Below are 13,203 nucleotides of genomic sequence, written 5' to 3'. Positions count from 1 at the left end.
TGGTCTCTGAAATGGTTGGGCCTAGAATAGAATCAAGTCTCCTCTCTGCTTTTTTGAAAACCCTGGAGTTCCTGCCAACAGGAGAAAAAAAGAAGAAGAAGAAGAAAGCCCCCAACACACCTATTTCCCACCTCCACATGTATTTGAGAACTCAGGTGACCCATAGATGACTGACTACCCCCACCCTCCCAGCCAAGCTCATATTGGGCTCGGTAGGACCTTCTCGTTAGGCCATAGCCATGAACCTCTGAGTCAAGAGACTTGCAGTTATTTCTATTTTTCCAGCAGCAGGAAGGAAAAAAACAACTTGGATCTGAAAAGCAGAGGGAGAATTAAGAATGTACCTCGGCCCCAGGCATCCTTTTTTTTTTAACCACTAACTGGGCAATGAATAATTTATAGCCATGAATGTTTGTGGGGGTATAAAACTGTTGACAAGTCAAGAAAAACCTCTTAGCAGCCTGATGGAGCAATCCATCTTCAAGAAACAGGTTTCAAATGCATAGTTTTGTGAAGATGCTGGTGGAGGCTGTTTCCCTTCTTTCTTGTTTTTTTCTTTTTTTATCTATATGGAAATTGGTGGGTGCTGAAATATGTTTCACTTCAGCATGAACTTGGGCTGAATGATATCCCAGGCAAGAATTAAATCATCGCTTTGTAGAGCAAGAAATAAACACCCAAGCAAGGCAGAGACCCTCAGCACGCAGGAGGAGAGCGGGAGACTTCCAGAAAGTTGAGCGAGCCGTTGCTATTCTGGGCAGGATGCCGTGCAGAGCTCAGGCTCAGACTCACTGGACGAGGGGTGACCAGATCCAGGGAACATTCCTTCGGGAAGCCCCCAGCAAAGCAGGGGTGATTGCACAAACTGAGGCTTCGAGGTCTCTGAAGAGCGGGCATCCTCCCGAGGTCCTCCCAGGTCAGGGCACCCGGAGGTGCTGTGAGGACATCGTTACAACAGTGGCTGCCATGAAGCCGATGAGGCTGAGAATCCCGACAGCTCCAGGGTTAAGGTTGCATCAAGCACCCGCCATGTGCCAGCACCCAAGATCCTCTTGCTCAGTCTGCGTGTCGGCTCTCTGGCTGGTGCTGCCTGGGCAGTCTGATCACTCTGCGGCTCCCCTCTCTGCCAGGAGGGCTTCTTGGGAACTGGAGCCTGGGGAGTTCTTGCACCTCTGTTAAAGGCCACACGGGTACAAGGTGGCAGAGCCCGGCCTTGAACGTACGTCTCACCCACCTGCTTATTCACCTCCTCTGCTCCTACGGAGGCTAACTTGGTGTTGCAGAAAGTGGCAGGTAATAAGTTGTGCCCCCTCCTATTCTCATGCCCTCAACGGCCCCCCCCCCACCTTCTATGACCAAGGTTAGGATGGCAGGCTGAGACCCAAGTGTAGACCACAGCCACGCAGCTCTCCTGGGGACAGGGTAGGGGAGGTCGACACCAATCATCAGAACTGTGTTGACCCCCATACTCAGCAGCTCCAAACAACAAGCATTAACTACCCCACAGTTTCTGTGCAGTAGGACTTTGGGGGCAGCTACTGAGCCCTGGGGTTCAGAGTCTCTCCCAAGTCTGGAACCAAGGCATCTGCTGGGGTTCAACTCACCCACATGGTTGCTGGCGAGATTCTGCTCCTCACAAGCTGCTGGACCCTTGGTCTGGGTTCCTCACCGGCTGTTGGCTGGAGACGTCCCTCAGTTCTTGGCGATGTGGGCTTCTCCACAGGGCAGCTCGCAACATGGCAGCTTGCTTTCCTCAGAGCCAGTGAGAGAGCAAGAGAGGCAAACATAATGGAAGCCAGGGTCTTTTGGAAATATAAGCTCAAAGTGACACCCCATCAGGTGTGTCTTGTTCTTTCATTAGAGGCAAGTCACTGTGTCCAGTCCACACTCAAGGGGAGCGCATCACATGAGGCATGAATAAGCTGGCGGCCGGGATCCTGGGCAGCCATCTTAGAAACTTAGGAGAACCACAGTAATCAACTGTATTAGTCATTTAGTGTTGCGTAACAAATTACCCTGAAGCTTAGCGGCTTAAAAGAGCAATAATCACTTCCTATTTCTCACAGTTTCTATGAGGAATTGTCAGGAATGCAGGAGCAGCATGGCTGGGCAGTTCTGTCTTGGGGTTTCTCAGGGGACTGCAGGTGGACGGCAGCAAGGGCCACAGTCCTCTCAAAGCCTAACTGGGGCAGGAGGATCTACTTCCACATAGCCAACCCATGTGGCTGGCAAGTAAGTTGGTGCCAGCGGTTGGTGGGCTCATCAGTTCCTCCCCACGTGGGCCTCCATGGGGGCTGTCTGAGAGTCCTCACAGTATGGCGGCTGGCTTGCCGATGGTGTAAATCCAGGAGACCACGCAGAAGCTGCAGAATGCTTTTACAGCCCAGCCTCGGAAGCCACAGAGCGTTGCTTCAGCAGTATTCTCCCAGCCACATAGGTCAACCCTGCTCAGTGTCCAAGGCAAGAATACCAGGATGCAAGATTCTCTGGGCACCATCTTGGGTCAACCACCACACCAACTAGGCAAGCCTGCCATAGGATGGAATCTCAGCAGTGGAGCCGCGCTGAGGGGAACACTGAACCCACAGCCCAGGCACATCACACTCCGTAGCACCCCTGAATGTGACTGGCCCTTTTGGGCCCATGCCTTTGTGACCCTCCCCCTCCTTGTCATGCTCTTCTCCCGCTGGGAGCTCCTACTCAACCTCCAAAGCCCAATTCAGATGTTACCTCCTCCACGAAGTCTTCTTTATTCTTGGCCCTGCTCCCCTCACCCACCACACCCACAACATGACTGTCTCCCTCTGTGGGCCCCCACACAGCTTCTTACACCCCTCTATTGTCCCCTGCCCCCTCGGCCCTTTCCTACAGTTAGCAGTAAGGACTTTTACACACATGCCCAGAGGTGAGCGCCTTCCCAGAGCCCTCCCTCAGGCCCCATCCTGTGGAGACCCTCCCACAGGACACCTGGAAACATCCCTCACCCACTGCTGGAGATAGCCCGGGGCTGCCATCCCAGCTCCGGGAGGTAGAACGGTTCCACCCCGCTCTTCATCCACAGATTCAATGCACGGCGCCTGATCCCCAGCAGCCTCTCTCCCCGCTGCTGGGTCCCTCGTAAACTTTGCCACCAACACTCCACTGAAGCTCAGCACAGGCCCTGACCCAGTGGAAGGTCCTCACAGGGACAGGTGAGAGGTGCAAGACAGGCCTGACTGCGTGACGGACGGAAGCCTTCCTGCTGCCCGGGGGAGAGGGCTACCCGCCCCCTCAGGGAGGCCACAGCCTACGGACCGCACAGGTGCGCTGAAGGGTGCGATGCACCTGGGTGGGCATCCATCACCTGAGCAGCTCCGTAACCAGGACGGGGCAGGAGGCTTGGGCCCCTGCTGTCCTCCCCTCCTCCCCTTCTTCACCTGATGGACAGGAGGCCTTCGGCCCAATAACACAGCAGTTAAACTGGAGCCCATCTCCAAGGGCTTGTCTGGAGGGTGCTCCCCCCAGAGAACCAATACGTCCCAGGCTGGGACACGGGGTAGCCCAAGGGACAGGCAAGATGGAGCCAGAACAGGATGGGGAGGAGCTGCGGGCTGAAAGGGAAAGAGGGTCTGGGCTGGACCCAAGGGACTCCCAAAGGCAGCCCGCTATGGTCAGCAAGCAGCAGGTTCTGGTCTGTTTTCTGCCAGTGGTTCTTTCATGGCGTTGGCGTTTTCGGTTTCCCCATGAAACACCTTGGCGGTGTGCCTGATTTGGGGTCCTCAGCCCCAGAGACCTGAGATTTGGCCGAATGTCATTTTTGTTTTAAACCCTTGCCATGGGGCACCTGGGTGGCTCAGTCATTAAGCGTCTGCCTTTGGCTCAGGTCATGATCTCAGGGTCCTGGGATCGAGCCCCACATGGGGCTCCCTGCTCAGCTGGGAATCTGCTTCTCCCTCTGCCTGCCGCTCCCCCTGCTGGTGCTCTCTCTCAAATGAATAAAAAAAAAAACTTTTTAAAAAATAAAAATAAAAATAAACCCTTGCCAGTCATTTCGATGCAAACCGGTTTTGAAAGCCCTGACTCAGAAAGTAAAGCAACTGTCCAACCCCGATCTTCTGATACAATCTCTACACCCTAAACTTAGCAATGAGGACCATTTATACTAAAATGGGGATCGTTCTGTTGTTCTACCTATTCAGTCCTTGATGTAAATTAATTTACATATTAAAAACTGTTGACCGGGCGCCTGGGTGGCTCAGTTGTTAAGTGTCTGCCTTCGGCTCAGGTCATGATCCCAGGGTCCTGGGATCGAGCCCCGCCTCAGGCTCCCTGCTCCGCGGGAAGCCTGCTTCTCCCTCTCCCACTCCCCCTGCTTGTGTTCCTGCTCTCGCTATCTCTGTCTCTTTCAACTAAATAAATAAAATCTTTAAAAAATAAAAATAAAAAAATAAAAATCTGGGGCGCCTGGGTGGCTCAGTTGGTTAAGTGACTGCCTTCGGCTCAGGTCATGATCCTGGAGTCCCAGGATCGAGTCCCACATCGGGCTCCCTGCTCGGCGGGGAGTCTGCTTCTCCCTCTGACCCTCCCCTGTCTCATGCTCTCTCTCTCTCTCTCTATCTCATTCTCTCTCTCAAATAAATAAATAAAATCTTAAAAAAAAATAAAAATAAAAATAAAAATCTGTTGACTAATCCTGTCATCCAGTTTGGGGTTTTGCAACATCTCCTCACTCTACACCAAGGGTTTCTTGATTATTGAAAAGAAGATGGAAGGGGCGCCTGGGTGGCTCAGTTGTTAAGCATCTGCCTTCAGCTCAGGTCATGATCCCAGGGTCCTGGGATTGAGCCCCGCCTCAGGCTCCCTGCTCCGTGGGAAGCCTGCTTCTCCCTCTCCCACTCCCCCTGCTTGTGTTCCCTCTCTCGCTGTCTCTCTCTCTGTCAAATAAATAAATAAAATTAAATTAAAAAAAAAAAGATGGAGAAAGCCGGCTTCGAAAGGATTTCCAAAACGAACCATTAGAATGGCCTCTTCCAAAATGGATTTACATTGATCCTATTCATTCGTTTCCTCTCATTTTTCCTCATGTTTAATGGCTTTGGAGTCTAAGGGACAAGCTAAAGAATTAGGCCTGAACATCCGATCTCCTATTAGATCCAACAGCCTGAGCCCGGAGGCCTGGCTGTGTCCGGCGTCCTGGCTGGTCTCGGTCATGGCTGAAGAGCTCTTACGGTTTCTGCTCTAGACCAGCATCTGCACAAGAGCAAGGGCCGAGTCTAGGTTTCCTTAGCATTATGCAACTCTGCTTGGCCCCTGCCCGGGGCCTCCTAGACACCTGCTGCCTGCCCACCGTGGGCCCGGCAGTGTCTCACACCTGCCGAGGCATGAGGCCCTCAGAGGAAAAAGCTAGTCAGTAGTAGCCCGGGCCTCCCGACAGTAAGCCCTGGGAGCTGCCCTGTGTCCCAGCTGTGCCATGCCCTCTACCCCCCAAGAACACGGTCCCACCATGCCCCTTGAGGCGGCTCAGAGCACAGAACATCCCCACCATCATTCGCTCCAGATCTCAGCTCACAGATGTCAGCCAGCAGGACAATGGCCAGCAAATACGTCGTGGCCAAAGATGTCATGACTAGCTATGGTTTCTCAAGCTTGCCCCTGGGAGGAGCATCCCATCCCTGCCAAGCGCCTTTGGACCAGAGGCTTCACCCACCAGTTGGAGGCCCATCCATTCTGCAGTGGGTTCATCTTCACGGTCGTGGCTTGGGGCTGTCCCTGAAATGCCCAGAAAGGAAAAGGCAACCTTAACCCAAAGGGAAAGTCAGGGCAGATCCTTGCTGAAAATATGTTCTTCATCTTAATCTGACCTTCATCCAATCAGCCAAGCTCACTGCGCACTTCAAGAGAGACAAAGACCTCTACCTGACCCTACAGACCGTGACCCCAAAGCGTGCCAGCCGCATCCACCCATCCCTCCCAGGAAAGGCCCAGCCCGCCTGTCTGCCCACGTCTCTCTCCAGAACTCTCCAGGCCCTGCCAGGCTGGGCCCTTTGCTTCTTGAGATACACTCCCTAAGAGAAGCTTCTGCATTCCTGCAGAGCATGCACATTGTCAGGGATGCCAGGCACAAGAGGACGCCCGCCGCAGATGCCCTGATGGAGAGTGGCAGTCAACAAACGTCCCCCCAGCAGCCGCCCTGATGAGCTTCACCCCGCCCCCACTGCCTTCCACCACAGATGTTCTCCTTGGAGTTCATCAGATGAAAACGCCAGGTCCAGGGTGCAAAAGCCTCTTAGGAGGTTAATAGCAGTGAATAGAGCAATAAACGTACTGATTTAATCCTTCAGGGGTGGCTAAACAGGCTGCTGTTTATCAAAGTCTTAGCAGATAATTGCTAACGGATAATTATTAATAGATAATTACTAACGGATAATTACGAAAAGCGGCCCATCGCAGCTGCCCCAGACATGGCTACAGCCCCATCTACTTCGCCAAGCTTAAGTAAATAGGCTGATTCCACAGAGAAATTCTGCCCAAGTCACTTTCTGGGAAGGACACCAGGCAAGAATTTCCATGGCACTCTCTTCCTGCTCCCTCCTGGGCTGTTGTCTGCATCTGCCATCCCTGGAAAGCTCCCTGGGGGTTCGAACCTGTCTCCCTGGGGAGACACCACAGTGACTTTAACCCGGCTTCTCAGATGGCCTGTTTCCCTTCTTTATCTCCAAAGAGCAGACAGGAGGCAGGGGGCCATCTGCTCTGGAGGCACCATTCTGGGGCCAGCCTTGATGAAGGGGCTCAGCCCTGAGCTGTCTGGGAAGGGAGTGGGGCACGCGGAGGTTGACGGCAAGGCGGCCCTAAGGGAACACTGCTCACCGGACCAAGGAGTTTGAGCAGCCCAACCTCAAATGCATTGTCAAGTCTCGCAGATTTTACTGAAATTTTCATGGAGAGGTAAAGGAGGAGATGACGCTGAGCTCTCAATGCAAAACTTCTTCAAAATCCCATGTTAATATCTCTGTTTATTCCCCAAGTTTCATTCCCACTGCATCTGCCTGTGTCCCTGAGACACATCTCTCTCCTCACAGCAGACTCACTGGCTCTGCTCTGCTCCCACAGAACAGCCCCCACCACCACCCCTCCAGATCCCCTCAGCCACAGATGCCCCCCAGCAGGAGAAGAGCCAGCAAATACAGACATCCAATGGCATCGTATCCAGCTGTGGTTTCTCAAGCTTGCCCCTGGGACGAGCTCCTCATCCTTCCCAAAGGTCTATGGACCAGAGGCCTCACCTGTCTATTCCACAAGTCCCAGAGCCCATCAGATGCTATACTATGCTCATGTTCACAAGTCATGGCTTGGGTTGTCTCTGCCCTGGGACCGGGTATTGCCCTTCAGATGAAGAAGATATCTTCTCTGGTCCTAGTCACTGGTCATGGTCATCTTCAAGATCATGGCTTGGGGGCTATCCCTGCCCTGGGTGGGACTAGGTGCTGTACCACCATGAAGATGTTCTTTATGTGGTCATGGTTATGGCTGGAGGCTGTCCTTTCCCTGGGACCAGGTCCTACCTGCGGGTGAAGATGCTCTTCATGGCTGTCCAATCCAGGCCATCAACTCCATTCTTGCATGTCCTGCAACACCCATCCTTCAACTGCAGGAACAGGGAGGCTCCTGGCCCAAGCCCACCCAGCCTGTGGCAGGAAGCTCCAGAAGAAGTTTTTCCCTATGTGGCAGAAAGGACACACATTTCCACTTGAATTATTTTGACGCCAAACACTGCTGAGCAGGCAGCCTGGGCTTCTTCAGCCAGGAAGCAGCCCTGTGTGACAGGCTGAGAATTAGTGCCGCTCTGACAGGAACCTCTCATCAAGGATGTGTGGCTGGCCATGGGGACACAGGGAATTTGCTGATTCTGAGGACACACATTGTCTGCAACACAGCTTCCCGAAGATGGGGAGCATCCCACGAACGCACAATCCAGATACACCGAATAGGGAGAAAATCCTCCCACTAACCTGGGCAGCCCCCAGATTTTAAGAGCCATCTCAGCAGCCTTGGCAGGGCTCATCTTGAGGTGCAGATTTGCATTCTCATGACCACGTTTTTAAAAATTGCATTACTAATTCAGTTTCTACGGGGGAAAAAAATCCAACTTGATTTTCTCACTTGTGGTTTCTGAAGAAACCAGATAAGACTTCCTGAATCTGAAGGCAGCGAGTAAATCATTACTCGGGCCCTTCTTAGGAATGTTCTGGTAGTGTGGCAGGCTCCCTGCTCAGGAAGGGAGATGGCAGGGATCTAGGCACCCCCGACCACATTTTCCAAAAGTGGCCACCTTACGGCTCTTTCTTCAGAGGTAGAGTGCTGGGAGGCCAGTTGTTAGATGGCAAGGACCAGCCTGCAGAGAAAGCCACGTGGAGCAAGACCATAGGACAGGACGGTCAGGGATCACTCTCTTCTCTTGTCCCCCCACCTGAAACCATCTAAACTTACCATGCCCCGCAGACAGGCAGCAGGCAGCAGATACCCCTCCTGCCCCCCATGGCATCCCTGGACCCATCTCTGACTCTGCTGTGCCTTTGGGACAGGTGTCGGGGGAACTCACACTCACTTGGCCCCAACAACACCTGCCTCACACCTGCTCTGTGCCCGTCTCCAAGCACCTGGGGGCCTGCCTGGGCCAGCACACACAGCTGGGAGTGCAGGGGTTAATCCCCAGGTCAAAGCTCAGGCCGTGGGGGCTGAACCAGTGGGTGGACTGGGCCTGCCTCCATCTTTCCTATGGACAGTCCTCCTTATGGCTGGAGGCCCAGCGGATTCAGTGTCCTCCAGGATCTTTGTGTTAGTGCTTCCTCCTGTTCTGTTCTCCCCCTCCCCCCGCCCCTCATTCCTGCTTCCTGGGGTCAGCTCCACCAGGCCCCCATCTCGGCTCTTGCATGCTGAGAACACAAGCTAATGCACCATCCTTCTCCCACACCCAGGGGCCCACGCGAGGCTTGGTATGGAGTAGACCCCTGATAAATGTCTGCAGGATGAATTAAGGAAGCACCTGTTTTGTGCACGGAGACATGAAGTCCCTTCCAGAAGGGTCACACGGTGAAACTACGATATAAACTGGGTTTCCTGACACCTGGGCCCCTCCCTGCCTGTCCCGAGCTGCACCTTAGCCAAGCACAGCCGCCCAGGGCCCCTGGCACCCGCGGTGCCCACAGCACGGGCAGCCCTCCATGGTCCTGTCTGCAGAGCCCACTGGGAGGATCAGAGAAGCCAAAGCTGGCCCTGTCTCTGGGCCCACAGAACTGCTCTTCCTGCTGTCACCCCCCAGCCAGACATTCCCGCTTCACCCGAGTCTCAGAGTTGTAATTGCTTTTTTACCCAGAGTCCAACTCCATGCTCAGACACGGCTCTCTCTGACGCCGGGGGAGGGAAGGGCATGTTCACACACGTCCACATGAGATGCCTGGACACCGATGGGGGCAATCAACTTGCAGTCACCCTCCCAAACCCCTTCCAGAAGGCTCTATTGGAAAGAAACAGTAGGCCCCTGCGGGGACCCAGGAAACTGGAAGTCTTGTGTCCCTGGGCAGGAAGCAGGAGGCCCGCACAAGGGAAGAGATCCTGGCCAGGGGGCCAGAGGCCAGAGTCCCCTGCTGGCTGTGCCGAGCGATTCCCTGCTCTCTCCAGGCCTCAGTGTGTCCAGTGAAAACCTGAGGGGTTCGGCGAGGACCCCAGAGGCAGCCCAGCTCTGACCATAGTTCCCTGAACCATGACCCCAGAGCAGCAGGTCTGGAAGACGGGGATAGATGTCCCACGGAGATGTTCGTTGGTCCAGGACCCTTGGGAAGCCTGGCACACGGGAGCCCCCTCGTGGGGGACTGGCTTGGCACTTACTAAAGGCCCTGAGGAGTCCTGCAGGGCAGAGTCCTGTCCATCATGTGGAGCCCAGAGTTTCCCTGACTTACGTGATCACGAGAAACTGTTTCCTAAGGACATCTGCTAGTTCTAAAACACGTATTTCCTGCCGATGATCCAGGCATTTGATTGGCTGTTATCAAGGTTCCTCTAAGGATTCTGTCTTCTTGGGACAGAATCAGGTCAGAAGTTTCACTCTGATAACAAAGGCCCTGGCACAGAAAGCCAGGTACCTCCAGATGTCGCATCCAGAACAGTACTCAAAGGAACAAAGAAAGGAAACACCTGATCCCTTGAAAGGCTATTTGTCTGCATTTGTTACTGACCTGAGGGTGGCCAGAGGTGGAGGTAACGGGCGCCTCCAGCTGGCTGGTGCTCGGACAGCAAATCATTTCGGGAGAAAGGCAAGTCAGAGAGGCAAGTCCTGGCCTCCCTTTGTCCAAGGATGAAAATCCGGGGCCCAGAGAAGACCTCCAGGAGCCAGCCCAGCTCTGCGATTTCTTCCCCAACCTGTGACCCCAGGAGGATAGAGGGATAGAGATAGATGTCGAATCCAACATGTCCAGAATAAATCTTGTTTATTCAAACCCGCTCCTCCTCAGGTGTCCCCAGCTCAGGGAAGGCCACCACCATCTCCCCAGCTGCACAGACAGAAATACAGACAGCGTTCTCCTACCCCGCCCCCCACCACCCTTCACGTTACCACGCCCAGTCTGCAGGCCTGTTGGTTCTACCTATCCAGCAGCATGAGAATCGTCCCCCCACATTCCCTATGCAATATTTCATCTTTGAGGCCCCCCACCACCTGCCTAACAGGAGAAATTAAGACACAGAAGCCTTGAATGCACTGCCGGGGCCCCCCGAACCTCTGCCCAAACATGCCCCAGCACACCTTCTCTGCTGAGGCACAAAGAGACGCCAGGGCTGGGGTCTCCCCACGAAGGACAATATTCCACCCCCCGCACAGGGACGGGCTGCAGGACAGGCTGTCACTAAGCAATGCTCCAGCCCAGCTTCCCCACAGCCCAGAGGGCCCAGGGCGTCTTAAACACCCCCCGCTCATGACACGTCACCTGCTCCCGGGGGTGTGCTCCACTAGCAGCCTCACCCAGGGGGACCCCTGCCTGGGAGGCTGCCCCACCAGGAGCTGGGCACAAGCAAGGCGGGGCGTGAGCCCCCTGGTCTCCCAGGGCCCTTTCCAAGGCGGCCCCACAGTCAGCCCCGGAAGCACAGAGGAGTCTATGATTTCCAGGAAATGTGCTGCAGACTGGTATTCCTGCCCCTTCTATCTCAGACCAGTGAGAGCCCCAGCCTGCCTGGGAGCTACAAGCAGGAATGCCAAAACCCTACCTGCCCACAATCATGCAGACCTCCCACCTCTGACCCACTGTGGCCTATGTCTCCTCCTGGCCAGGGGGCTCGTTTGTGGCGCACAAGAGCCTTCTATTTGTTTCTGGAAACTCAGGCTATGAGCATGGATGATGGTGAGCAAGTGCAACTCCCTGCCTTGTCCTTGAATGACTGGCTAGCTAACCTGCCCCTGCCAGGTCGCTCCTGGGGATAGGGATCAAACATGTCTACACCGTTCCCACTAGGGCAGGCCCAGGAGTCCCTGCGGGTTGTGAGAGCAGGTTGACACAGGAACCATGCTGGTCAGAGCATCCCCGGGAGCCTAGAAGAACAAGTGGGTTTCATCTTGGGGAAGGGGATCATCCAGGGATTGCTAGTTAAGACCCACATCTACAAGGCAGTCTACCTGTTAGGAATGGTCTAGCTGCAAATAACAGAAAGTCTGACTGATAGCGGCTTAAAGACACAAGGATTTACTTCCTCACGCTAACAAGAAATCTGAAGGGAGGTGGCCCCTGACACTGGTTCAGTGGCTCAACCATCATGGCTTCTTAGCCTCCTGCTCATAGTTACAAGATGGCTCTTGTAGGCCCGGAAACCAATGGCATACCCAAAGCAAGAGGAAAGGGAGCAGCACGCCAGCCCAAGCAGCAAGGGAAGCTGGGAAAGTAGATGAAGATTTTCCATCCTCTCTGTTGGAGGTAGGGAATCCTAAGGGAGCTAAGACTGGGTGTCAGGACAGCTGCAAATGTAACGGGTGGTTCCTGGACCTTGAAAAGCTTTGAGGCCAGAGTAGATGCATGGTGGGCCCCACGTGGGCACGCACAATACATCAGGTGGAATGAGGAGGCTGCACCTTACATGTCTGCTGTGGGTATACAAGCAGTGAGAGAAGCCTGAGCCTGGCCTGGAAACGCCATTCTGAATGTGGTTGGGTTGAGACAGCAAGATGATGGCAAGAGGACCAGTGGTAGCTGAAGGACCCAGGACTGTCCCCTCCAGAGAAGACTCTGTTGTGGGGGAAAGCAGGACTAACTCCCTCTCCCAGGGTCACTCCAGTGCTGGAGACCTAGAGTAAACTGGAGATCTGTGAGGGAAGAAACTCCAGTAACTTCACCTCTCAGCCCAGCCCAGCTGTGCTTACTGATCCCTGGGAGAGCCACATTAGAATATGGCGGACCCTCAGCTCTCCTCACCACATGAACCAGTGGGCTCATCTACTGCTTGCCTCTCTCCCAAGGTTTGCAAGACCCTCCACCACCCCTCCCCTCTCCTCTCCTTCCTGTCCTCCTGCCTCTGACTATTTACAGTCAAGAGCTCTTTCCAAACACTGGAGGGATAATTGCTCAGAAGGGAGTAGAGACATATCAGAGATGAGGCAGCAAATGAAATACACATATTTACTTGTTCTCACTCTTTAAAGGGAGAAGAGAAAACAGCCACAAATTTTAGAAGCCAGAAAGCAAATGGATGAATAGTAAGTAACTTAGCAGATCCAAAGGTCTGAATCCTATGCTCACGAGGAAAAAAGACACGAAGAACCAATTTTACACCTCAGAACCCTCAAAAGATTCCCAAACAGGGGGTAACAACTGCCTTTGGAAGTAGAAGGGAAGGTGGGGCTAGACACTGGATGTGATTCTCCTGGGGGTGCTAATCCCTCCAGGTCTCCCCCACTATCTGAAAGTGGGGTGTTCCTATGACACCTTTCATAAGCCGAAGACAAAGCAAAGAAGCAATTACCATTTCATAAAAAGGAAAGTCCTCTTCAGATTTCTTTTGGTTAGCAAAACAGGTACTGATGTGGTCTTTCATAAACACAAAATGGCGCAACACAAACTTTCTAACAGTATAATGGGAGAAACCTGTACCCAGCTTCAAACACATGCTGTCCTTCATGAAAAAGGAAGAATGACTCTGAACAGAGCTTGAAGCCCAGAGGTTGGAATGTGAATCTTTGGGGGTCAA

General features: G+C 53.7%; 1 long non-coding RNA gene across 1 annotated transcript in view; it reads right to left on the bottom strand.

Moving 5' to 3' along the window:
- Positions 1–7,649, bottom strand: part of LOC144382528 (uncharacterized) — a 30,276-nt gene extending 22,627 nt beyond the window's left edge. Inside the window, exons 1-2 of the long non-coding RNA XR_013449575.1 lie at positions 7,542–7,649; positions 1,605–1,957 (exon numbers count right to left, since the gene is read on the bottom strand). This is a non-coding gene — a long non-coding RNA (uncharacterized LOC144382528). The remainder of the gene's footprint in view (positions 1–1,604; positions 1,958–7,541) is intronic.
- Positions 7,650–13,203: the final 5,554 nt, after the last annotated feature.

Source organism: Halichoerus grypus, chromosome 7 (genome assembly GCF_964656455.1).
Source record: "Halichoerus grypus chromosome 7, mHalGry1.hap1.1, whole genome shotgun sequence".
Lineage (NCBI taxonomy): Eukaryota > Metazoa > Chordata > Mammalia > Carnivora > Phocidae > Halichoerus > Halichoerus grypus.
This window is presented reverse-complemented; position numbering and strand designations above follow the sequence as displayed.